General features: G+C 43.9%; 1 protein-coding gene across 1 annotated transcript in view; it reads right to left on the reverse strand.

The window, feature by feature from the left end:
• The window catches only part of LRRC8D (leucine rich repeat containing 8 VRAC subunit D), a 120,770-nt gene that overhangs the window by 90,153 nt on the left and 5,960 nt on the right, over positions 1-24,657 (reverse strand). Inside the window, exon 2 of the mRNA XM_047086070.1 lies at positions 7,542-7,693. The gene's annotated coding sequence lies outside the window, so the exon portion shown is untranslated. The remainder of the gene's footprint in view (positions 1-7,541; positions 7,694-24,657) is intronic.

Genomic DNA, 24,657 nt, shown 5'->3' on the forward strand with positions numbered 1-24,657 from the left:
AAACTAAGATCTAGTAGTCTGGAGCTCAGCAAATGTCTGCTGAATGGATGAAGTAGCTTTGCTGTCAGTTATATTAGAATAATTGAATAAGAGAGGAGGCTGGTAAGACAGGTGGATCTGACAGCTGGTGAGGTGAGCATAAAGGAACCTGAATGAGAAATGGGAAATGTCAGCACAGATGAAGACCTCTCCTGAGTATGTAAGTTCAATCAGGTCAGTAGCTGGGGTTGTTATCATCAAACTTAGGTGAATACCTAATGAATCCTGTTTAAAGCACACTGGGAGAACAACTCCAACAGCCCAAGGGCATGGTCTTATCTGTCTAAGCAGGTTTTAGACTCTAGAACATTCTATATTATAACTTTATTGGACTTTGTGCAAGCTTAGTAAATTTCAGTAGACTGCAGCCCTACATCCACAAAGCACCTATAAATAACTCCAAACAAAAGAAGAATAAAACATAGCCTATCACCCATATAATGCTAGACCTGATGGCCAAGAAGAATATCTTTGGTCCAGGCAACCATGCTATGCAGTATCTATTCTGAGACCAAAATTTGTCCCCCACAGTAATTTCACATTTACTTACAATAATATAAGCCATGTTATATACAACATGGTTTCATGCCATTTCATCAACTAAGGAAAAAGGACACTATTCTGCACAGGCATGCAAATGCTTGTTTATCAAATCAAGTGATCCAGCATTCAGGGTGACATGTATTAGAGCCTGGAAGAGGGATGAGACCAAGTGATCTGAGAAGAGTGTGGAGCAAAGTAAACTTGGGGAAAACCAAGTCAACACTGGCAATGTTTTCCCAATAATAAGCAGACATCTATAATCAACAGGTTTTCAAGAGTTTTCAGCCATGTATTACAGCATCACAAACGTTCACTCAAAAGCCATACTAGGAATGCACATCCCAGATCTATAAGTACATGCAAAGCACTAAAGAGGAAAGAGAAGGCTTTGAAGTGAGACCCCCCCTGCCCTACATAGATAACCAAGTGTGGAAGGGAGCCATGTTGCTAAAAAAATAAAACTGAGAAAGAAATGTAACGTAAGGAATGTTAAATTACATTACTAAATAATGCTCCCAGTGAAGTAAACACATTTCTAGAAGACGTCTGCAGGTGTTAAGAGTTAACACACACAGAAATAACAGCAAGAAATCTACCTAAAATAATGTATTTTTGAACTTTATTTTTTTAATGTTTGAGAGAGACAGAGAGAGAGAGCGTGTGCATGCGTGTGCACAAACATGAGCAGAGGGGCAGAGAGAGAGGGGGAGAGAGCAGGCTCTGTGATGTCAGTGCAGAGCCCAATGCAGGGCTCAACCCCACAAACCATGAGATCATGACCTGAGCCACCCAGGTGCTGCTATTTTTGAACTTTTAAATTTATATCAATCTTGGTAATATAAATGTACATGTAACAAGACATATTTGAAAGCCATAATAATTTTAAAAGGGTATCAATGACCCAGGAACACACAATTAAGTCACCTAAACAAATGAGAGATCTCAGAAAGAGATCTCTATCAATATACACTTATATGCTAGAGGCAGCACCAACTGTAGAGAAAGAGTAGATTATTTCGGAAACAGTGTTGGTCAAATTGACTCACAACATGACCAGTTTTTAAAAAATAAAAATGCGCATGCTGGTGTGACTCAGTCGGTTCAGTGTCCGACTCTTGATTTTAGCTCAGGTCATGATCCCAGAGTCGTGAGATTGAGCCCTGAATCTGACTCTACGCTGGGCTTAAGATTCTCTCTCTTCTGGGGTGCCTGGGTGGCTCAGTCGGGTAAGTGTCCGGCTTCGGCTGAGCTCATGATCTCACGGTTTCTGAGTCTGAGCCCCACGCCGGGCTCTGTGCTGACAGCTCAGAGCCTGGAGCCTGTTTCAGATTCTGTGTCTCCCACTCTCTCTGTCCCTCCCCCACTCATGCTCTGTCTCTCTCTCAAAAATAAATAAACATTAAAAAAAAATTTTTTTAAGATTCTCTCTCTTCTTCTCCTTCTGCCCCTTCCCCACTTATGCTCTCTCTCATTCACAAATAAATAGTTTCTACCTCATATATTAAATTCCATATAGTTTAAAAACTCAAGAGTAAACCTATAAAACTTGAATAAAGTGAGGGAAGACTAAACCATGGTATGATCCTAGAACAGGGAAGGATTCCTGAAATGACTCAATCACAGACCACAATAACATTAAAAACGGATGGGTTCACCTACATTAAAATTAAAGATTTTTGTTGTTGCTAATGAAAGTCACCCTACACAGTTATCAGGCGAGTGACATACTGGAAGAAAGTGTTCACAATACCCAAAGCAGAGAAGGGATTCGTTTCTAGAATATACAGGAATGCTAGAAGAATTCTTTCAAAGAACTTATCAGAAAAGGGCAAGAGACCTGATTCACAGAAAAGGGAAATTAAATCAAGCAAAAGGAAGGGATGCTCAACCTCACTTGTAGTCATAAAAAGGCAAAATTAAACTATGAGGTACAAATAACATCTATCAGATTGGCCAACATCAGGAAATTTGTTAATAAAAAAAGAAATCATCATGCAGTATTGGTGGCGATACAAACCTGCCAACAAACTGCAGAGTTTCCGGTAAAACCAATACGCTTAACATCCAGCTGGGCTGCTTGTGGCCAATATTGCCTCAAGACACTCTCACCAACAGAGTCAATATATCTAGGCTTTTTAGGGAAAAAAATGAATACATACTGTGCGAAAGCCAAAAATATTCATAAAAACCTTAACTCTTCCACGTCCCTAATTTCCTAATGCCTTTATATGCTCTGTGGCTGTAACTTAACCCCTGCTGAGAGGGCAAAGTTAAACTTAAGACTAAACGAAGTGTGATCATTTCTCTACACTAGGGAGGTTAAGGACAGAAAGAAGCAGATATAAAGGAGGGACGGTTTTAGCATGGGGAATCAGAAATCTGGATCCCAGTCCAGGGCTTCACTTGTGTCTGTGAATGGGTAAGCTATAATTTCTGCCTGCCTCAGTTTCCTCACCTATAAAACAGGGAGATTATCCACCGTGCACAACACCAGGAGGATTAGAGACAATCCATGTAAAGGTCTAGCACACATGAAGTGTTCATTAAGTAGGAAGTGATTTTTTTTGTTGTTGTTTAATCAGAAAAAAAGACATTATGCACTAACCTTAATAAGTTTTGGTGCTCGGCCTCTCCTGTCTTTAACAGAACACCAAAACCACAGAAACAGGCATGGAAACCAAAGAGACCGATTCAGTAGGAACTTATGCGTCCATTTTTTCCACCAGGAAATAAGGATAAATAATATCTCTTTCCACGTACTTATCAAAAACTGTAAAGGTTAAGGTTGAGAGGAAGCTTCTTTTAGCTTCTGGGAAATGAAAATAAGGCTGCTGCTGGTGGTACTTAAGCCAGTGGCGATTATGCAACTGGTGTCAGAGTCCTAACTATATTAACGTAAGGAAAGGATATTCACAGAAGTAATGCAGGGAAAATGGTCTTACAAGAATTCCAGTTATCCATAACTGAGTACTTCTAAGACCTCAAAGCTGACCATGAAAAACAATTAACCTGGAAACAAAATCAGATTCAAAGTCAGGACTTTACACACCATCTATTTAATGTACAAGAAAGACAGAGATCGGTATCTTGATAATCTGACGGCTAACAGACTATACATTTAAATCACCATTTCGCCATCCCTAGCCCGGAGCAGTTGTTTTACTTTGGTCCTGATTTTCCAGCCCATGGACTTCAAGGTGCTGGCAGATTTCAGTGCACTGAACCCACGTCTCACATAGATATACACTCCTACTGTGTAAGTACAAGAAGATGTTATAGGCATTATTTACACTATATATTCAGCTGAGTGATACATAGTACCTCTGTCACTCAATATTAGCAATCATCAGAAATAAGAAGTAAAACTCTAAGCAAATCAAAATCTTTGAAATCTTTAAGTATTAATAAAAGCTTCCCAATTTGCGTGAAGGGTTGAGAACCACTGCTTTAAAGCTTGCAATTTCCAATAGAAGACAATTTTTACTATATAATGGACATGAAAAAACCAGAGGGTTTTGAAAAAATGAAAATGCTAACACAATCAATCTCTACTCTAGCCCTCTCTTGGTCATAAACTTCTCCTTGGCATTTAACATCAAAGCTAATATGCTTTCATTCCTATTCACAAGCTATTGGAACTGTCCCAGACAGACAGAAATGGCAGTACATTGTTTATTAAGAAAAAATACATATTTCATTCCTCATTTATAAAAGAAAGACCACTTACTTTATCTCTTTCCTCTCCCACCTTCTCCCCTTCTGATACTTGGTACAATTCTAAGGAACAGAAGTTATAGATCACTACAGATACTCTGTTGAAGACAAAATAAATATTGCATGCAGCATTTCCCAGTAAAAACGTACTCTCAATTTTATGTTCTTCTTAATGCCACATAAAATACTAGCTAAAGAAAACCTTAACTTTAAGCATCACAAAGATAAGAAGAAATAAACTTATTTCCATCTGGAGAACACTACAAAATTACTTAACATAGAATTTAAAGCATACATGGATTTGCTATTGTTGTTCTGTAATATGACCTTTTCTTTCTTTTTTATAATCTCTATGCTCAACATAAGGCTCAAACTCACAACCCCAAGATCACGCTCTACTGACTGAGCCAGCCAGTCACCCCTGTGATATGATACCTTTACTGTGGGTATCCTGAACTGGGGTGGGGAGTTGCAGGGCCATATATGGTGGTAGTATGTTATGTATGGCAGTGGGCTGTAGAGACAGTCCCACACATCATTTCATAATTTATTATTTCTTTTCTGGGACATAAAGTGTTCTAGGGTTAAACCAGAAGTACTGCTTTTCTGTTCTAAAAAACAATCTGACCCTTCAAAAAGAGACAGTTTACTAAGACTTGACATAAAATATCTGTAAATTAAAATATGCCATTAGAATTCTGGCAGCAGAAAACAGATCAGATTGATACAAACACAGCTAAATCTAGTGACTAACACAGAGGAAGTGTAAATGTCAGATGTGGGAACAAAACAAAACACAACAAAAACCCCTCAGCTCTGGGTAGAGGTTATGGGAAAAGATCCAAAGACGTAGGTAAGGCTAGTCTGGAGTCGGTCATTACCAGCTTGCTGGGAATAGCGAAAGACCACCTGAATCAGCATGGACATCCCTTTCTCAGGCAGCAACTTTCCAGATTACAAATGTGCCAAGGACGTGTTCATCAAAAGATGTCCCGGCATCTCCATTTACGTAGTCCCATTTTACAAGTCCCATTTCCACAGCCTCAGTTTCCTCTCTCCACAAAACAGGGTGAACAAGACCTGTTTCACCAGACTATGAAAGGGAGTAACAAATTATAAATGCGATCTAGAAAATGTGCTTGTCAACAGAAAATGAAGAGCTCTTAAGATCAATTATCATTATTTCTGGGTTATTACTTAATATTATTAAATTTTCCTAGGGTGGGAGCAAATCCTGTCTCTAAACAGGGTATGAGTTTGGAGAGTCACAAAGGCTGTTCTATTTTATCTTGAAGCAGAGCACCTGAAGCTGAAGATACTCCTCAAATAAATTAACGAACTGGAAAGCCAGGAGTATACTTGGGTACAAAAAGAGAGACAAAACACTATGGTTGTACAGGTCTTTCAAGAGTCCCTCTCACTGACTTGTTTTAATCATGTCATGTATCTGGCAAAGAGAAGAGGCCTAAACACGGACATATCACAATGAGATTCAAATTTAAGACATCCAAGTCCATCTATCTAGAAAAAGATGAAATTAATTGCTCAGTTCTCACAGTGTATCTTGGCTATTTACTGCTAACGCAATTATGCCAATTACTGATACTATCGCAACACTCAAAGCAGCTGCTTTCTAAAAGGGATTAAAGTTCTGAGGGACTATTGGAATAATGGGATCACAGAATTAAAATCACTGATGACAGGCGTTAAAAAAGGGAGAGAGAGGGTGGTACAAATTTACCAGGCTACCTGACCACAAAAGATTTTCCTTTCAAAGCAAAATTAGTTATGTAGGGGAATATATTTTATTACAAAAGGTACAAATTAGAATAGTATAGCCAGCATATGACATCACGAATTTAAATCCACAGTGAACGCTACTCCCTGATGAAGCTTAGCCTCCCCATAAGGTGAAGGAGTTAATAAGTGCACCTGGTAGTGGGATTCTACACACTCCCTCCAACGCTGTAGAAAGAGACCCTTCTTGACTTGCCTCCCCTCTAGTCCTCTGCTCACGTCCCTTCCTCTAAGAGTAGGAAGACGCTACTGGCTTTAACACTGTTCAAACATTGCATTTGAGGCCAATCTCGCCATTAAACTGATTCTTCTCAACTATCCAACCTCCGTTAGTGGCTCTCCACCAGACTGGAGTTTCACCAGGTAGATAAATATAGGCGGAGAAACAAGGCCAGGCTTTCATTAGGGGAGAAGTCAATTTGACTTAGTCTGCAGAGACTGGAGCTGCCAGGGAAATGAAGAAGCACTAAGCCTGCGCATGAAACCACCCTCTTCTCGAGCAGTTTGTGCTCTCCGCCTGGGAACATCCGAGATGCAGCAAGACACAGATGTGAAATTATAAACTACTTGGTGAATGCGAGAAGTCATTCTCCATTTTCCTCTGATGGAAAATGGAATATAATGAATAAAGACGTCTGGCTCATACCTTTAAGAGTACCTTCTGTCTGAGCGAGGGAGCCTGGCTGAGAGAAACCACAACTGGAGTTAAGCAGCCAGAAACCAGACTAAACACCTCAGAAGTAGCTGTCCCTCATTCCTGGTCGCTACCTTTCCAGTGCATGTCTACATCACTAATTCCCTCTGTTCTGAAAGCCTGGCTCCAACCACCCCCCCCAACCCCCCCCAAAAAACAGAAACAAAACAAAACAAACAAACCCACCAAGAGACAGCAAGGCTCCGCTGAGGAGGTGGGCTTTCGGAAGCCGCGCACCAAGACTCTTGCTCCCCTTTCCACCTTACACCTCGCTCACCCTCTCTCTCTCCCTAGGTCCCCACTTCTCACACGCTACCCTTCCTAACATCCAAGCCTCCCAGAGACTTCAGAGCAACAGAGCGCCCCGCTTCGGGCAGCAGTGGCGGGAGGAGGCGGCGGTGAGGGCGGAGAGGGCAGCTGGGGACTCGGGGAAGCCTCCCGGGCAAAGGCAGCCCCGCCTGGAAAGCGCCTGCCTAGGCTAAGTAAGCCCGGGCAGGTCCCGCAGGCGTCAGGCAGCCCAAAGCCCTCCCGCCCTCCAGGGGCGGGGGACCAACACGCCCGGGGCAGCAGGCCACAGTTGGGCAGAGACCCCTGGGGACGAAGGCGGGCAGGGGGGTGCCACCAGGCTACCGCGGCACGCACGCGAGTGAGGCTGCGGCGCGGACCTGGAGAGCAGGCTCGGCGGCACCCAGGGGCGGCGGCCAGTGACAGCCCAGCGCCCGGCCCGCAGGCTCCCCGACCCGGCCCCACGCACCTGGACCAGGCGGCCACCCTGCTCCCTCAGGGCGCTCTCCGGGGACTTGGCTTCCGGGGGGAGGGGGGCGCTCCGCAGGCTGGCACCAGCGGCGACAGAGACTTCACTCCTCCATCCTGGGACCCGGCACGTTACAGACAGCCGTGCACTTCCTGTTTGAAAACACAGGGGAGAGAAAGAGCGAGAGATCCGAGTGTTGGCAGAGTGGAGGGAGGGGCGCAGACCCGCGCGAGGGAGGACACAGGGGGGCTGCGGGTTGCATAACTACCGCCGCCCCCGCCCGCCTCGCCATGGTCCCTCCGGGCGCTGTCCTCTGACCCGCTACACCGGCTTCTGGCGAGGTGGCTCCCCGAGGCCCGGGCCTCCCCCTGCCGGAGGCCTCGCGGCCGGAGCGCTCGCAGCCCTTCCGTTTCCAGCCCCTGCCTCGGTTCTCCCCTCCCCACAAGTACCGAGTCAATGGACTGCACGCTTCCTCCCGAGCGCGCAGAGCGCGGTGCCGCGTGTAGTCTGCCTCCGTTTTCCTCCTTTCCTTTCCTCTCCTCCCCGCCCCCGCCCATGGAACAAAATCGCCTAGGGGAAGGTGTAAAGACGGGACCCAGCCTTTCCAGGGAGTGGAGGATGGATTTATGCAAAATTGTAAAGCGCATAGCCACATCCCAGTATATTCACTCCAGCTCAGCAACTGAAAGACCCGAGGATGGGAGGAAATTACTTGTCTTGCGCCTGGCTGAGTCAAGAGACCGTGCACACCGCCGCGAACTTGGGGTGGAGGGGCGGGGAGAGCGTTCCAGGGGGGCTACGGTCTCTAGGCGCACCAACCTCAAGCTCACAGTCCCCTAACATGACAGATACCAATCCCACACAGAAGATAGTGGTATAGTGCGTTCTTTCAATGAACAACTAAGGATTTCTCTGTGATTATGAAATCAGAAAGCAGTTCCAAAATTCTGAGTTTGGGTTGATTGTGCTACCCTCTGACTTTGGTGAACTTCGGGGTAATGTTTAAAAATTAATAAACAGATGGTTTAAGAATCTGCTATATACAGAGCATGCCAGCCCTAGGAGTTTGTATGTGCGTTTAGTGCCTGGTTTCTGGACTTCCAGATGTGGATGGCTTCATCTGTACCCTCTCTGTCCTTGCAGACAAATCTCTTGGGTTACAAGGTACTTACAGGCCTGTCTTGGATAAACAGCTCCTTTTGTCACAAGCTGATGGCTTAAATAAAATTTATTCATGTTTCAAAACTCAACATGGAGAGTAGGACAATTATTCTATATAAAAAGCCAAATTTTGACTGAAGTAGAAATTGATGGACATTAAGTTCCTACTCTTGGCTAGACAGCATCTCATTTTAATCAGCTCTTAGTTTCAACATTTCCCAACAGATCTATGAATGTCCTATTCTCCTATTCCCAACTGAGGAAATAGGGTCAGAGAAGTTAAGTAACTGTCCTGATGTCTCAGCTAGAAAGTGGTCAAATGGAGAGCTGAATAACAGGTCTTTCCTAAGTATAAAATCTGGGCCATTTCCTCTACACTCTGCTAATTCTCAAAACAATAGTGAATCCTGGGAGACAAATCAAGCCCAGTGACCATCTGTGATCCATTTCTTCATCTCTAAATGATTCTGCAATTTACATGCTATAACCCTGTTCGACTACCTAGGGTCCTTACCCACCTCAATAATATGTACCTTTATTACCCAAGCAGAGGACACGGTGCTCTTCCCCAGTGCCTACGACTGGCTCTTTCAGCCTTTTCAGAATTACTCAATGGCAAAAGTTCAAAAGGTTCTAGAATAGCCACTCTTATGCCAAGGTACAAAGTCTGTGCAAGTTCAGAACCTAATCAGCTGACTAATATTTGTTCCCTGAATTCTTTTTCTCTAACTGGGATTTTTTAAGAGGGAAAATAAAACAACATACACATGACCTCAGCTTTGAGTGAAACTGTTGAAATTCTCTCCTTTTCTATTCCTCTCTGCTTCAGCGCTTAGCTCACACTCACCTGTAATAGTATGCTATTGCCCTCCTGACAAGCCAAGAAATAGAGCACATATAGAAAGGCGATTAAGAATCTTGGCAATGGCAAGACCCCAGGCACCTGCAGAGAGTGAAGGAGAAAGTTTATCCTGTCTCCAGATGAACTGCATCTCACCTGCCCTTGCCTGCCCCCTCCCTAAGGAGCACACTCGGCAGTAGGAGCGTGCGCAGGTGCACGGCAAGAGCAGTTCAAGAGGGGCAGCGGGGGCCGGGTGGGGGCAGAGATACATCCCCATCCTTCAGGCATGCCCAGTCTAATGAGGGCTTGTCACTACCAACTTCTGAGGGGTCTCAGCATCCTTTTAGGGTCCCGCTGGGCCCTGGCTGCCACCTTTTCCTTCTCCCAGTCCTTTGCCTCCCTAGACTTGTCAATTCTTCATCTCTTTTCAGATCTCTTCATGTCTTTCATCCTTTTTCCCAAAGCACTACCATATCCCCCCCTCCATAAAGTACACGGTGGGAAGGCAACAGAAAGGAAGGCACGTAGCTCAGAACTGTTCTCACTTCTCTCTCATTTTAAAAAAAAAACTGTCAATGTTACCATGTTTTTGAGGACACAATTCTATTTTAAAATACATTTTTGGGGGCTCCTGGGTGGCTCAGTCAGTTAAGCACAACTTTGACCGAGGTCATGATCTCAGGGTTCATGATTTCGAGCCCCATGAGGGTGTCTCTGCTGTCAGTGCAGAGCCTGCTTCAAATCTTCTGTCTCTTCTCTGTCCCTCTCCCACTCATGTGTGTGTATTCTCTCTCAAAAATAAACATTAAAATAAAATAGATACAATACAATACAATACAATACAATACAATACAATACAATACAATACAATACAATACAATACAATACATTTTGGTAACCCTGCCTTCATTTGTTACTCATTAGGACTCCAAGAGCCTAGAAGGAAAACCTCTGAAGAAAAAGTGAATTCCTAAGAAAATCCAAAGGAAACATGCTTAAATTAACTTGCATGGATCCCAAATTTACAGTTTGGATAATACATACAACACTCCTATGACTGCATCAGTCCCACACATGCTTCCTAAGAGCCACAAGGTCTAAGTACCATATCATACTTTCCCATTGTTCAGCTATTCTCCTGCACCTTCTGTGTTTCTGTGTTTCATGGAGAAGTGTTTCTACCTTATACCTGTTGAGAAATAAATACACACACACACACACATACATTATGTATATCACAACCTCCTAGGAAGAGAAAAAATATGCTCCCCGGTAGGTACAAATCATGCCACAAGAGATAAAATTGATTTTGGAAGGATATCGGAAGTTCATTTTGAGAGTCTCCACTCCCTAGGTATGATAGTCCATGGATGAAGATGGCAACATTGTGAAAGCCATTTTGGAAGCTCCAAAGTAAGTGACGAGAGACAGCTTCTCTGAGGACTAAGAGGTGTGGAGGAGGAGATGATAAACTCATGTCTCAAATGATGCTGCTTATCTTCCTTCATCATAAAAAAGAAAGACAAAGACCTTACTTTGGTGGTTAAAAATGTTTGCCACACGGGGCGCCTGGATGGCGCAGTCGGTTAAGCGTCCGACTTCAGCCAGGTCACGATCTCGCGGTCCGTGAGTTCGAGCCCCGCGTCGGGCTCTGGGCTGATGGCTCGGAGCCTGGAGCCTGTTTCCGATTCTGTGTCTCCCTCTCTCTCTGCCCCTCCCCCGTTCATGCTCTGTCTCTCTCTGTCCCAAAAATAAAATAAACGTTGAAGAAAAAAAAAAAATTAAAAAAAAAATGTTTGCCACAGATCTCTTTGTACGAGGACTCTTGGTCATTATTACGGCTGGATTTTGCAAACAAGAAAAAGAAAACTGACAAGTTGTCTGGTCACCTAAGAGACGGTCTCTCTCTGTACTCGCAGCCTTCAGTCAGTGTCCTTGTCTGTCTGCACTTCCAGGATGGCACCTGGAACAGGCTTTTCGGTGAAGGAGGTCTCTGGCACTCACACTCACCTCCCAGCCTTTGCAGAACCTGGGCCATGGCTTTCAAGGAAGACGTCCTCAGAGCCAACTGGCTGGCTAGACTGGCATCTACCCACAGAGGGGTATGAGCCATTTTCCAGGAGCCAGAGTGTCATTTCCCACGGCAGAAATGTAGTAAAGGGGTACACACCATTTAAAAAAATTCTGCCTGCACGATGGTTTAGGGTCCCAAAGCCAGGGGTTTCCTGGCTTTGAAGGAGCTGAGAAGGAAAGCACTGCTTGGAGCACCCCATGGCAGGACTTCGAAAAGCCAGCCACAGAGGAGAAACACAGGGCCAGGGTGACTATAGACCTGGGCTGGTAGACCTCTCTGCCCAGTGCCCCAGGGTCACAGGCTTCCAATCACACATAGGAACTCACCCAGGCTGCACAGAATTAGGAACTTGACCTGGGGGCCCTCACATGCCCTGCCTCACTGAATTTGCAGAACTGCCTTTACAGGGAAGGGTCGCTAACCCTATGTGAGAAGAAGCAGTGGGGCTCACAGATGTTAAGTCATTTTCTCAAAGCAGCAGGTAATGGAGCTAAAACTCAGCCTGGGTCTGAACTTCCTCCTTTTAATTAAAGAGAAACGAGTGGGTGCCTTTTTGGCTGTGGAGTTATAGTTCTGTGCTACACAACTTTTACTCAGAAGACTCTTACTTACTTTTCAAACCCAACTTGTAATGTTCCCTTAGCTGCATCATGTGGCTTCATCACCTTGCCAAATTTTTGTAAAGTGTAAATTGTAAATGTGTATTTTGCAACAGGCCAACTCATTTTAAACCCTGGCAATGCAAGTCCATACAAATTAGGTTACATATGCTCTTGGGCTGTGGCTGAATATTACTTCATGAAATAATAAAGAAGACAGATCTACAGGTCAAACTGTGATGATCAAAATTTCAATACATTTTTTCCTAGTCTCTCTCTCATTCTTCAGTTAGTATGGAAATATATAATAAAGTAGGCCATCCTGGCTGATGGGCAGTCACTTAAAGAGCATAAGTATGAAAGAATAGCAAGAAACGACATAAGTTTGACTAAATGCAAATACCTGTACACAAGTTAAGAGTATTCAAAATGGTTCTGGCACAAACTGTTAGCCGTGGACAGCCGTGGGTTATTTACTGACTGCTGACTGTGATGTGTATTGTGTAGACTAAACACTGCCCTATAAGACATTTTTCTTTGGAAGGCACGTTTTATCTATTCATCTTCTGTAGTGAGTATTTCTACTTCCTTATTAAAAAAAATATTTAGGGGCGCCTGGCTGGCTCAGCCAGGCCAGCATGTGACTCTTGATCTTGAGGTTGTAAGTCTGAGCCCCACGTTGAGTGTAGAGCTTAGTTAAAAACAAAGTCTTAAAAAAATTTAATTCTCTTTGTGCATCCATTTAAAAAATAATATATGAAAAATCCAACAACTTAAAAGGATTGCTCCTAACAAGTCAAATAAATAAAACTTATACTACCAACAAAATCGTGTTCTTAAAAAGGATTTAAAAAATACATAAACATCATAAACATCTGTACACATCTGAAGGTACCAAATTATAGGAGCTGAGAGGGAATAATTCACACACATCACTGTTCTAGTGAATATATCAATTCTCAATTATCTATTATAAAGAAATCCTTTTTAATGGGGCACCTGGGTGGCTCAGTCGGTTACGCTTTAGACTTCAGCTCAGGTCATGATCTCACAGTCCATGAGTTTGAGCCCTGAATTGGGTTCTGTGCTGACAGCTCAGAGCCTGGAGTCTGCTTCAGATTCTGTGTCTCTCTCTCTGCCCCTCCCCTGCTCAGGCTCTGTCTCTCTCTCAAAAATAAAAACATAAAAAAAATTTTTTTTAATGTTTTTAATGTTTATTTTTGAGAGAGACAGAGCACCAGCAGGGGAGGGGCAAAGAGAGAGGAAGACACAGAATCTGAAGCAGGCTCCAGGCTCTGAGCTGTCAGCATTGAGCCTGATGTGGCTCATGACCTGAGCTGAAGTCGGAAGCTTAACTGAGCCACCAGGTGCCCCTATTATAATGGAATCTTAAAGGAAAAAAAGCAATTTATGGATAACCCTAAGGTGGCAAAATCGGATAGTTTGATTTAATTTTCTTTCCTTTACTTGTAATGGAATGGCTAAGGCAAACAGCACAAAAGAGTAACAAAATACCTAGAAAACCCAGAAACGTTATTATAAACTTCTGAAAGATTATTCACCAATGTTTAAACTAAACCTAACTAAACAAATTTTAGCCACTTTACATACACTGACTCAATTATTCCTGATAACAACCCTATGAGGTAGGAATTACCACTACCTCTGTATTACAGATCAGGAAACAGACAAAAAGATAACAATTTGTCCGAAGTAACACCGTTAGCAAATAGCAGAACTCGGGCAGCCTGGCTGGCCACAGTGTCTACTTTTAACCAACACATTTTACTACCAATAAGGTACAATTAGATGGGGCTTGTTGTTTCCAGCATGAAAGTTCGTGGGGAGAATAGTCCCATGGGTATGGCACATGAAAGGCTCAGAGTTTTTCCTTTCTGCAGCAAAAAGTGGTTGAAGGGGCTCAGAGATACACAGCCCACTACATGTTGCTAAATAAATGAATGCAGGAAAGGAAAGGATATCTGCAGAATGGAAAAGGCAGGGAGAAGAGCTGCTTCCTCGCCTTGAGCAGAATCCTGGACTGCGAGGCTCCAGGACTGCCTGGCTACAGCACAAGTGAGTTAGCAACGGAAGGGAATCCAAGGATCCCCGTGTACTTTGATCTTTCTGAAGCATTTGATACAGTGTGCCATGAAATCAGGATCACTAAATCAACTGAAACTTATGTGGCAACAAGAACCACCCAGGAGTTAAGCAGCTAGAAAGAAAAACACTGGCCGGATCTACTGGTATGGTGAAGAAAAGAACCGTAAGGAACAGTTTTCAAAAGCAACTCAGAAATTACTCACACCGTTATAATCGAATGCGCACATGACATTAATTTGGGAGGTGTAAAAAGGGCAAATGAGGGCGAGCCAATGGAGTCCGTTAAATTAACCGAGGGGTGAAGAAAAACAAGGAATTCAGTTTCATTTTTGTGCTCCTTTTAATTTTCAGGGAGGGGCTGGGATGTCCGATGGGCGCTAACCACCTCTAGACCTGAAATGCCAACACTGAGCTAAGTATAAAGTAAGCAACAGCGAATTGGAGAGGTTTAGGATTTGGGGGCCTTAGGTCTGAACTTTAAAAAGCATGCTCCTATTATTCCACACACCATCAATACAGTTCCATGAGAAATAATATTCCTTTCAACAAGAAGACTTTGTTAGCAAAATTCAAAGAAACGAAGGGGCTTGAAAGCTGAATTTGGAGGTCGGATGAAAAAGTCAGTCAGTGGTGTATGTATAATCTGGCCCCACTACAAATATGCCACACAGGCAGGAGGTCATGAGAATGGTTTGCAGACACCCGGCAGGATAAAGAACAGTAGAGAAGGAAGAGAGAGGAGAGCTAAAACTTGGACTAACATTATTTTTTTAAGCATAAATTATAATTTCAAATTTCTTTAATCTTGAGAAATCGCTTCTCCCTTGGTAGAACTGTTTGCGTTCCCAGCAGAAACTAAACTTTAAACGTCAATAGTTGATTTAGAACTCAAGAAAGGGGAGTAAGGGAGATCTGCAACATTTGGAAAAAAAGGCTTCGGTTCAGGCTGGGTCCCAGGAAATGGACAAGTGAGCAGCATTTCGGCCAACTCCTAAGAGACTGAAGTGAACTGTGAGCACTGAGCCACCCTGCCTGAGGCAGTGGACTCCAGAACTCACATCCTGAGAGACTGCACTGATGAACAGTCACCGAGAAAATCCTACATATTCCATTTCCCTCTAAATAAAAGAAAAAGGGCAAACAGAACACACAGGCATAAAGATTAGAGCCATACTACATTCTAGACATGAATGGGAAAATTTATGTGGAAATGACCCTGTTCTGAGATTATTATTTAAGATTTATAGAGCATATAAGACAGATCTTCTCCAAGGTTTGATTACTGGCCCCCTCGCGTCGTTTCAAAATTATCCACACAATGACTGTTGGGCTCAGTCCAGCCCCAGTCGCCGATGTTCTAATGCCCACAGGACCTATTCCTGGATCTGGCTGCACTCAGAAGCACCTTTCGAATATAATCCTCCAGGCCAGGCCTCACCCCAGATTTACACCATCAGCATCACTGCTGGGGGTGAGTGCGCCATTCTGTTCATTTAAGGAACTCACAGTGACCTAAGGTGCAGCCCAGTTGGGGAATCCCTGCTGCAGACATTTACTCCTCTCTTCACGCTACCATCGATGAAGTCAGAGACTAGAGCAAATAAAGTCCCTTCTCGTGAACCTTTAGTGGAATAACCTTCAAAGGCAATGGAATGAAGTCCAAATTCTGTAGCAGGACACTCCAGGCCCTCAGTAACCTGTCCCAAACTGCTTTTCTGCTCTCCTTTTCTCCCACATCTCTCACTCTGTCACAGCATCAATTCCCCCAAACACACTGCATACTTCCTTTTTCATTTCCATACTTCACCACACCCACCCTGACGGTCCCAGTCTATTGCATCATTCAAGGTCCTTTCTGAAACCATTCTTCTGTGTGTATGAAATCTTCGCTGGTCTTTACAGTCTCGGGGCACCTGGGTGGCCCACTCAGTTAAGCGTCTGACTCTTGGTTTTGACTCAAGTCATGATCTCACAGTTAGTGAGTTCGAGCCCCACATCAGGCTCTGTGCTGACAGGGCGGAGCCTGCTTGGGATTCTCTCTCTCTCTCTCTCTCTCTCTCAAAATAAGTAAATAAATAAACTTAAAAAAAAAAATCAGTCTCTCTTTCCTCCAAGCAAATGTCCAAAAACTTTAGCTCATGCAGGGGTTACGGTATATACTGCATGCACACTGTGCTCAATTATACTACACTGTTCACACACCGGTCTCCTCCCTGAAAGCAGGAGGGAAATGTAACTCGTTTCATTCTGTGGATGAGAGACAGATCCAGGTTCAAAGTTTAGTTCCTCCAGGTACTTACTAGCACTGTAACCCTTGGTATGTTATTTAATCTTTATTTATTTTTGAGAGACAGACAGAGAGACAGAGCATGAGCAGGGAGGGGCAGAGACACGGAGACACAGAATCCGAAGCAGGTTTCAGGCTCTGAGCTGTCAGCATGGAGCCCAAAGTGGGGCTTGAACTCACAGACTGTGAGATCATAACCTGAGCCAAAATCAGACGCTTAACTGACTGAGCCACCCAGGTGCCCAGACCCTTGCTAGGTTATTTAAACAGAGTGAGCCTCAATTTTGTAATCTTTGAAATGGAACAGCAACAACAAATGATACCTATCTCCATGACTGAAGTGAGGATAAAACATGAAAAATGTTTGGCTCAATATGGACCACCTAAAAATTCACCAAAATGACACCTGTTTTTATTATTTTTTATTATTGATTTTTGTTTGTATCCTACTAGAATGTACCACAAGAAACACTGCTCAAAAAGCATTTGCTTTCACCAAAAAAACAAACAAAAAAAAAAGCATTTGCTTTCAGAGTAATAGGCAGTGATTTCCTAAAGGCCTCTTTTCCTCACCCAATTCTGTTCCGTTAGGAAGGGCATTTCGTAACGTTCCTAGTGACAAGTCATGTCTTATCCCCCTTTCTTTCCTTCAAAAACCAATGTACGAAATTCTAATGCACAAGCCCCGTCAGTGTCCCTCCTACTCCAGCCTGGCTTTTTGCTTTGAACTACAGTAACTGCCTGCAGCCACAGTGTCGCTGCCCAGAATCGCCCGCTTCACCCTCACAACAAACAGTACTTTGTAGGCAAACTGGAGGCGAGCCCAAAGTAGGAGGGGGAAAAGCCAAGGAAATGGAGTTTGGGCCAGAAACTGAGTCCACACCCACACTATCGTCCACACTAGAACACAGGTAAGGGAAGAACAGGAAAGGGAAGAAGTTCAGATCAACACAAACCTTCCCAAGTACTCCCAAGCATCCACCTCACCGCTCACCCATGGAAAATGACTTCCACGGCTCACAAAGGACACACTGGTCCAGTCACTGCCTAACACACACAACTACTGTTGTTGATAAACTACCGTCCTGTATAATAGCACCTTACCCTCACGAAACCAGTCATATTGCCACTATTCACCCCCATCACTCCCAAGGGGATGAAATCCAAGCCCTGTGAAATCCAAGGTCACATGGTCAGTAGAAGAAAGGGCGAGGACCAGAACTCAAGTCCCTAAGCTCCAGACTCATGGACCTCCCACTGCCTTACATTAAGTGTGAAAAACAATTTTTTTTTTTTTTAGGGTTCTCAGAAGCATTCCAAACCCACTAGTTGTAAAGGTAAACGTAAAACAGCTTTCGTGCTCTTAAAAACGATTCTGGTGCCAAGAGTGAGGGTTGTGACAGCAGCAAGGCCCCAACGGCAGCCCCGAGGATGAGCGGTCCAAGATGCTAGCACATGGTTCCAGGAAGATCTTCAGCTTTCTGTTCCTGGATGGAAACAGCTCCTGACAACTCTGTTCATTCTGTTTGTGGAGGAGCAATTACGGAAGGAGTATAATACTCATTCTTTTTTAAAATCCCACCTTGATCCTGAGTTTAAAGCTGAGGTAATGTGGAAAGCAAAAGAGTTTCTAACGCCAATCTGAGGTCCTTGCCGGGAGAGAGAGCAAGAGGCAATAATGCAATCCTTGAAAGGACGGATCCTGAAGCAGCAAGGGCTTCGGTTCCCATCACTGCCCTGCTACTACCGCAATACACGCCCGAGCTCCTTGACTGCTGCCCACGGTCACGGGGAAGTGCGTCCACACTGGGGCACTCTGCCTGTCGTGAGGGGCAAATGAGCTACTACATGCAAAGTGCTCCAAACAGTGCCAGGTGCATGAGTACTTCATAGATGTTTCCTATTATTATTTCCAGAAGAGAATCGCTAAGATTGTGTTCTTTTCAAAGTGTATTTCATAAGAAGTTTCAAGAAGACTTCTTGTCCCATTTGTTGATCCATGATGCCCCACACCAGCACAAAGATTATTTACGAGTTTCACTTCCTGATAGGATCTTTCTGGGTTCCCATCTGTGGACTGGAGCCACTGGAAGAACAAACGGTGGAATTTGAAGAACTGTTCTTTCTCCCAGCAATAGTGCAAAGAAATCTGCACCCATTCTCTCAATACTACAAACTGGCTTCCATAAGGAGAAAAAACCCCGAAGACCTTCACTGCATTACCCTGATGCGAGGGCACATTTTTAAAATGGGTCTTCTATTCTGAAAGCAACCAAAGTGTTAAAAATTTAAAGTTTCACCAGCTGAGAAGGACATGGTTCAGCTCACCCAGGGATGACAGTCCTAAGGACTGGAATAGAACCTGCTGATGAATCAAAAGAGTTCTTTCCCAGAAAATGCTGAAATTCCAGGAACAATGTGCTATGGGATGATTAAGAGAACAATGCTTTTAAAAATCCCCCTCTCAGGCTAGGAGTCTAGCCTCCGCTACCAACAGAGATCGGCTAAAGTGTCACCTATCTGAACCTCTCCACTTTCAGAGAGGGCATTTGTTCGACCTATTCTAGGTGAACGACTGAAGGCTTCTCCCCAGAAGAGCAGATAAACCAGGCGGCAGCGTTAGTGGGGGTCACAGTGCAGGTCTGAGGTCGTGTCCTGCATGGAGGCACCCAGCCGGGGAGAAGGGGCGGCAAGTCAGCCTCCATTGTTCCCCAGCAGCAAGCCCCGACTGGACAGATGCGGTCGTGTCGTGCTGTCGCTAACTTCACACGCGGGGGCGTGGGGGCTGCCGCAAGCCACGCTGAGCATGCGAGCCCTCCACAAGCAAAACAAGCTGGAGCCCCGGGGAGCCGTGTGCGAGCTGGGGGGCCACCTCGCTCTGGATCCCAACACAGCCAACTTTCTGCAATGCAAACGCTTTCCCGGTTTCCTTTTTGGTACTGGCTGCTGTGCAGTGTCCTCTTCTGCTTCTACATTCTCCCTTCTCACATGAACCCTTCACCTTCCTCTCACTCCGGTTCTCCTTTTGCAGAAGCCACAACACAAATTAATGCGCACACACTAGCAATGGCGAAAGAATGGCACTCTGCCCACCCACAGAGATCCCACACTACTTCTCAGTATGTATCAGGTCATGATTTTCCCTTTCTTGGGTAAGGACTCTCCTAACCCTGTCTTCCCTATCACCCCCAAATCAATTTTGAGATATAAATAAATATTCCTCTTCCCTTACCTTTGGGGGGTAGATGATCTCTTTCTTCACTTCCCAAGTGGTACTCACCCCTCATTCTCTGCTCTTCGGCCCACCTGCCCCCTCAGCCCCCAGCTCTGAATCACTTTTGCCTAGCTCCTTCCCTCCCAAACTACACCGTTCTCCCTGAATCTGTTACTCCTCAAGCAAGACAACCCTTCAAATGCATTCACTTCAAACATACCAAATTTAAAGGGCAGAAACTGTTACCATCATTGAAAGTATGCGGCTTTTGAGTTTTTCTGCTTTATGTGTACATGGCCAGGAAGGGGGGTGGCGGTGGGGGGGGGGTGCGAAGCACAAAGCAATGAAATCAAGTTTTGATTTGTTTCCACTTAAACTGATTTGCCAAGTGTGCTGTGGTTTTATTCACATCCTATGCTTCTGTTTACCTGGCCCCTTAGGGCTATCCATCTCTAAGGGCCTAAGGTTGCAGGCTGTATCTCAGCCCACAAAGCCATTTTGTTTGGTCGGCAGGAAGTTCTTATTTAAAACGTTGAGTTAGCTGATCTTTTAAAATCAGGAGATTTTAAAGTAATAATCCAGATTTTCTGGCTTACGGTGAAAAATCAGAAGATCTGGCAAGACTTGCCCACATTCCCATATGGCCAACAATTGGCTGCTGAACAGATCAGCTAAACAGAGCCCCTTCAGGCAGACCTGCATTTTCTAGTTCAGCCCAGGTCCAGCCCCCTCCCTCCTGACCACCCTACCCTGAGGCTGAAGACCAGCTGCTGCACATCATCTTCCCTGAGGCCTGCTGCAGGCAGTGCTTAGTATTTGCCTGAGACCCGAGGCAGAGCTACCATCCACTCTAATGCTCCCTCTAGTTAGTGAAGAAACTACAGATGCAATTACCCAGTTTTGGCTCCATACAGATTTTGCCAGGTACAAATAACTTATAAGGAAAAGAACTTAGAACCAAGAGAAATGGGAAATGCCCCATAATAGAAAAATATTTGAAAAGAACTAGGCTAGAGAGAAAAGTGTCCCTCCCTCTGCCTTTCCCTCCCTCTCTGTACCTGTGTGTATAGGAACGGGTGCATTTGTGAAATCTGTGTTAACGCTGCAGACCATTTCCTAATTTGTACTTTATTAGTGGTCAAATGCTAGTATGAAAAACCGTGAAAGGAGAGATTCTAGCAGGATGAATTCACTCCGCTGAAATACTTATACTTGATCATAATAAATCTATATTAAGATAATATAAATACAGGATATAGGTATTTGGATATTGATTCATGGTCTATTTAGAGGAATACAGATATGATTATTTTTTTAATTGCATATATTTGTGATAGCAGTTGTTCAGCGAGCACTTGGGTATAACACCTTAATAAATATCAGCTACATCTTGACATATTTGTGTCCAGCTGTTACTGTAAGGCTGATCTCTTTAGGAGAAGGGCGCTTCATGTGTATGTACTATTACAAGTGGCATTCCATCACCAACACTGGTGACAAAACAGAATAGGGCTAGAGAAGTCACCAAAACAAGTGCTTTTAAATTACCCTCTCAATTCTAGGGTAAAGTTTCACTCAAATGGTATTATTTTGGTTGCTATTTTCTAAAACCCTGTGTGCTGGCGAGAACACTGTCCTAGAAACCAGAAGATGCAGGTGTCACTGGGGCTCAACTCTCTACGGCCTTTGTCCCCACGTTTCAGATCTGACCCCAGATCTGTCCATGACCTGGACAAGCTGCGAGGTCCCTCTAGACCTCAAAATCCCATTCACTTTCTTGGCGTTTTTTGTTTTTTGTTTTTGGCAGGAATATGAATAGGTATTATAAAATGAATACAAAGAATACAAGAGTAATGAGAACAGTAGATAAGAGAATGGGCTTTGAAATAACAAGGCTAATTTCAAATTCCACTTCCACCATTTCTGTGTGATTTTTTTTACAAATCACATAACCTCTGAAGCCCCAGTTACCTCATCTGTAAGGTAGGATGTAAGTCTACCTTCCACTCAGGGTTGCTTCGAGGATGGCATGAGAATGCATGTAAATTTCAGGGCATACATTTGGACAATCAGAAAATGCCTAATTAACAGTTGTTAGTATTAATTTGGGGTAGTCCACACATCGTCCAATTACTTCTTGACCAGTTAAGTTAAAAAAACAAAACAAAACTAGTTACATCTGATAATAAATTGATTTTAAAAGCTTATTTAGTGGGGTGCATCATGGAGACCATTTTCCAAACAATTTCAATTTTTAAATATCTCTTAAGGGGCGCCTGGGTGGCGCAGTCGGTTAAGCGTCCGACTTCAGCCAGGTCACGATCTCGCGGTCCGTGAGTTCGAGCCCCGCGTCAGGCTCTGGGCTGATGGCTCGGAGCCTGGAGCCTGTTTCTGATTCTGTGTCTCCCTCTCTCTCTGCCCCTCCCCCGTTCATGCTCTGTCTCTCTCTGTCCCCAAAATAAATAAACGTTGAAAAAAAAAAAAATTTAAATATCTCTTAGAACTAAGCTTGGAACAATCAGTAAAGAGGATTTTGACTGATGGACTGATGGTATTTCATACACAGTGGGATGGCATGAATGTGTCCTGTCTCTACTGCATGAGATCTGGAGATCTGGTGCTTTCTGGTGATCAACATCCTTCAGAGGGGAGGGTGGTCTTGCGCTTCCTTTCTTCTCCCTCCTTTGTAGCATTTATTGCAGTGTTGGTGATCTGTTGACGCTAAGATTTAGCAATGGAATTTATGGGTTGCTGGGGAAGTGAAGCCTTCCTTGGCAGTGTTCCTAACTATTACCAGCAAGCAGAAGAGGAAAGTAAAAAAGGGTTTTAAGAAATGTTCATAATGGCATCTAACATGGATATCTGTGAGCCTTCACAACAGCAGGTGTCAACAGGAGGATAGGGACATCTTGAAAACCTCAGCAGTAGTAGTTCCCACACTTGATTTCATAGACCAGTAGAATCTTACAGGAAGGCTGTCATAAAACTGCCAGGGTTTGGGTGACCAAGAGATGACCTCAAAAAAGCGATCATCGCCATCCTTCACAAGAGGAAACAAAATTAACGCCTCAAAGTAGGAAGTACCCAAGATTTTTTAAAAAGACCTTTGAAATTGAATAAACTTAGCATTAAAATCAAAACTCAAAAGCTTGCCGCATTGCTTTTACTCTTTTACCCCACAGGCTGGTGCAACTGTCACCATGGAACCTGGAAACAACTGCTCAGGAACAGACTTCAAGTTGGTTCATTATGCCATCCAGTCTGGGGATGCAGCACCTCATGAAAACACCACGGGCCACCCTGTGAACCATCCACTGCCTTGGTCATCACCTTCCAAGGACACAGATGTATCCTTAAAGTTCTTTGTCTTAGTAACTAACTGTGAGCCTGTCAGCCACGAATGTTTCAAAACCTTTTGTCTTCAGTGGGGACCCAGACTTCTGTGTACAAAAGACAGTGAGTGGTTCTGTCTTGGCTCTACACATGGAATCACTTGGGGGGGTGGAGGAGAGCTCGTTTCAACACGAAACTCCCCCCGCCCCCACTCCCCGGAGATTTTGATTCGATAGATGGGGCTTGAGTAACTTTAAAAATATTCCCCAGACTGACTCTGATGATAGCCAGGGTTGAGAAAAACTGGTGCCATAATTTTTGGCTTCATCCTGAACTTGCGTATTATAAAGCTTTAACGTATACCTCTTCATGCATTCCTTCTGGCAACAGATATGAAAAGAGGACCTGCCATGCATGAGGCACTAGGAAATCAGTGCAGAACAATACAGATATCTCCCCGCCCTTGCCACACTGACAAGTACTGGACCATGGAGACAAGGAAGCAGGCAACTGAAATACCACATTCAGGTTTGCTGGGATTAGGGGAACAATCAGGTTCTTCTATCTTTATCCTAACGGTTTCATGGGTTTCAATAATATCTCCTTGCAGTCTTCTTTCCAGATACTAAAAATCCCATTATTTTTTATTTTATTTTATTAAATCCCAATATTTTTATCAAAAAACAGACGGGGAAGGCCCTGTCCTCCTGGAGCTTCCATTCTAGCAGGAATGTCTACATTTTTTAGGTACCATTACATTGGTCGTTCCAGCTCCAGGGTCTTTCCTAAAGACTGGTGCCCATGCTTTGAACAAAGCACAGTGGAAAATCAAATAAGATTTTCTGTTTCGTTTCCAAAATCTTTTGTATGAAGCTTAGCATTTCCTGCCTTTTTTAACCTGCAAGAGCAAGTTGGGACAACACTGTGAAAGTGTTTTTGAAGTCCTTTCCTGGGTTTTGCCAGCAAAACACTCACCCTATGACAGTTCCATAATTTCTAAGTACCTGACCTCATACTGCCCACAGAGAAACTCACCTGCAAATCTGCTGATGACTCATATATCCTAATACGGTTTCCCTGGAGTAAATCCCCATTGGTTACTTATTTCATAATTCAGAAGAACTTGCTGTCATCTGTAAACTTAGAAATTCCACCGTGTGCTCCTTCTTCTGGATCAATTATGTAAATAAGGCCTGAGGGACCCACTGTTTACACACCTTCAAGCAGAGGAGAAATCTTTATCCTTAGCCTTTATTTGTGGTCTTTAAGGCAGATGAATTCTAATGCCTGCTCTGTCACCTCCTGGGTAAGCTACAGCTAATCACATCACCTCCCTGGGCCTGGATTTCCTCCATTTTACGGATACAAAATTCAAGTGTTGATACCTTCCATCTACAAAATTCTACCTTTCTACTCAAAATGATACTTCACATCTTTAATTCCAAGGTGGCTTCAAGTTCGGTATAGCCTTTGAAAGTCTACAAGGACAATACCTAAGGGC

Source organism: Lynx rufus, unplaced genomic scaffold, assembly GCF_022079265.1.
Source record: "Lynx rufus isolate CCGP_SWC_20201006 ecotype Redwood Valley unplaced genomic scaffold, mLynRuf1.p SCAF_2, whole genome shotgun sequence".
Classification (NCBI taxonomy): Eukaryota; Metazoa; Chordata; class Mammalia; order Carnivora; family Felidae; genus Lynx; species Lynx rufus.